The sequence below is a fragment of the Monodelphis domestica genome, chromosome 4, assembly GCF_027887165.1.
Source record: "Monodelphis domestica isolate mMonDom1 chromosome 4, mMonDom1.pri, whole genome shotgun sequence".
Classification (NCBI taxonomy): domain Eukaryota; kingdom Metazoa; phylum Chordata; class Mammalia; order Didelphimorphia; family Didelphidae; genus Monodelphis; species Monodelphis domestica.
Genome location: NC_077230.1, coordinates 277,474,095 through 277,477,272, shown reverse-complemented (window position 1 = coordinate 277,477,272; position 3,178 = coordinate 277,474,095).

Below are 3,178 nucleotides of genomic sequence, written 5' to 3'. Positions count from 1 at the left end.
AAAAAGTCAATATCAACTTAAATAATATTATCTTGTGAAATCTCTTCTTAGTATCAACTAATAACAAGTTTGTACAAGGAAGATGAGAAAAATATATGCATATAGATTAAAGTATACACCAGCAGAATATAATGGCCATGGACCTTTGGATTTCTGTGAACTGGGATTCTCAGGAAAAGCAGGTACCATAAGAGAATGAAAAATACAGAAAAAGGATGATGAAAGCTATGTCTTGCCTTGCTTCATAGTTTTGCCTAGTGTCATTTATGAGATTAATATCAATTTACTAACTAAAAAAGTATTTGCTGACTTCTCATTTTGTAAAGGGAGAGCTGTGACAAAAGAAGTATAAAGCATAATCTTTGATCTCAAGAACTTGTATAGTTTGATAAGAATAAATGAAATTTATGCATAAGAAAAAGAAAAGCTCAAGATAATATAAAATCCTAAACTGATTAGAGTGAAGTAGAAGGGAACAGAAAAAAAAAGGAATTTATGTGGGCCAGATTAAACAGAAAAAAAGCCTTGTGGAAGAGTTGAAAACATGAGTCATTTTTTCCCCCTATACTTCCATTAATAATTCCACAGTGAGTCATTCATACACTATTACATATTCCCACATTTCAAATGAGAACCAACATTTTCAACAGAGGTCCTAATTTGTTTTGTTGTCTAATCATAGAATCATAGGACCTTAAAGCTGAAAGGGACCTTCCAAATTATCTAGTCCAATCAGTATAGTGGATTTGGAGTCAGCCTAAAGGATAAGGGAAAGTTGGGAAGAATCATAGCATAAAGGTGTCACTTTGTAATCAATTTGGTTTCACTGTGTACTTTAAGTGCAATAAAGGCGAGTAATTATCCTTAGATTTTAATTATCCTTAGAGTTTAACGAAAACTAAAATAACAAGGATGACAACAACAAAAGCAGCACTGGTGGCAACTAAAAAAAACTTTAAAAAATCCACTGAAGTACCCTGGGAATAATTTCTCCTTTTACCTCTGAGTATTCTGAGACAGGCTAATCAAGATGTCCTGATTTTTTTTTTTTTTGGTATTCATTTTTGGGGTTTTTCAAAGTTCTTTATGCATAGTAGTTATTCATAAAAGCTCCTGACTTTAAGGAGATAACCATATATTGGAAGACTAAGATGTATAAACAAAAACCTTTAATATGAAGACAATATATAAAATGTGTGGTCAGAAAATTAGATTCAAATAAGTATTATGAAGAAATAAAATGCTAAGGGATGAGAAATGCCACTGATGAGATTTTTGGGGAAATTTGTATTTCAAGGTGTATAAATTTCACAAGAGTTGGTAAATCCCATTAATATAAAAGAAAGATTTAAATTCATTTCACTTATTTTAACTTAGTCAATTAAGAACTTCCAGTCCTCACCATTCATACTTAAGTTAGTCATTAACACTTAGTAAGAACCTTTTACTAGAAAAGGAAGTTCATCCCCTAAAAGACAACAAGCACTCCTCCCTTCCCCCATATACACAGAACTAGGCAAATTGGGAAACTGTGATTGAATGAGGAAAACTGATGGGCAGTGAAAACTGTGTATAAGCAGGAGCCTCTGGGGCCTGGGGGTTCTTTTGCAGTCTTTTGCCCCCTGGGTATGAGTTCTGATGAGATTCTTTGGGGTCTTTTGACAGGTCAGTCTTTTGGGGGGCTCTGTCTTTTTGAGGTTCAGTCTGGTGCAGCTCAGCATGATTGGGCATTCAATTGTGCATTGGTGGCTTGAGGAGTTCAGCTTTAATGACTAGCTTGGGTTGAGGAGACCCTGGCCAGAGACATTGGCTCTTTGGCTCTTCTTCTGCCTTTGGTGGGATGCTCTCTTTGGTCTGGAGGCACTCAGATCCAGACTTAAAGTATTTAGCTAGGCAATATTTTCTACCTCCTTTCTACATTTCCCCCTTTTCTATCTCTATCTTGTTGTAATAAAGCTACTAACATCTCATGACTTAATTTTTATAAATGGTGACCACGACAATTTTTTTAAATTCTTCTATTTCTCAAACCTGTTTTAATTATTATAATACTACACATTCTTGATGATTCATATAAAATCAAATGATAACCTCAGAAGGAAACTAAAAAGGCTTTTTAGAGGTTTTCATGTCCTGAGAAGAAAGCTGAAAACATTAGTGATCCAGAAGATATTTTAGCATGTCTTCTAATTATAGATAGGGAACTTACAAGCCAAAGGAATGGTAAAAATTAATGATGAATAACTGGTTACAAGGGTGGTTTCAAAAATGGAATTTGTGTTTGTGAACATAAAGGAATAGTCAGGTTCTTGACCTAGGATAGAATATATTTATTAAGAACAATGTTTTTGTTTTTGTTTTGTTTTTATATGAAGATTTGTAGATAAATGCAATTCAATAAGCATTCATTATCTACTGCATGCAAAGTAATATGCAAGGGACTGAGGACACAAAAATAAAAATGATACATTCAATGACCTAAGAATCTTACATTACACTATCTGATATAACATATACATAAATAATTTAATATAAAGTACTAATAATTGGAAAGATCAGATAAGACTTCATGTTGTACCTGAATAGTCTGATGATGATTCTCAAGTATTGGTGTGGATGGAGTGAATTCCAGGTATAGATAGGAATGAGGGTAGGAGGAGACATAGCTTGTCTAACAAGCCAAAATGTTCAAGTAGAGATGGAATGTCAGGTTCTTAGAATATAAGAGTCCATTTTGGCTTGAAGGGGAGGAATGAAAAATAAGACTTGAAAGCTAGATTATAGATAGCCCTGAATGCCAGACTAAGCACATTGTCAATGAGAAAAAACTGAAGCCTTTTTTTAAACAATATTTTATTCCATCATTTCCAAACATTATTAATTGGAGACAAAGATCATTTTCTTTTACTCTCACCCCCCCCAACCTCTCCCATAGCTGACACACGATTCCACTGGGTATCACATGTGTTCTTAATTCAAACCCATTTCCATGTTGTTGGTAATTGCATTAGAGTGTTCATTTAGAGGTTCTCCTCAGACATGTCCCCTCAACCCCTGTAGTCAAACAGTTGCTTTTCCTTGGTGTTTTTACTCCCACAGTTTGTCCTCTGCTTGTAGACAGTGTTTTTTTCTCCTAGATCCCTGCAGATTGTTCAGGGACATTGCATTGACACTAATG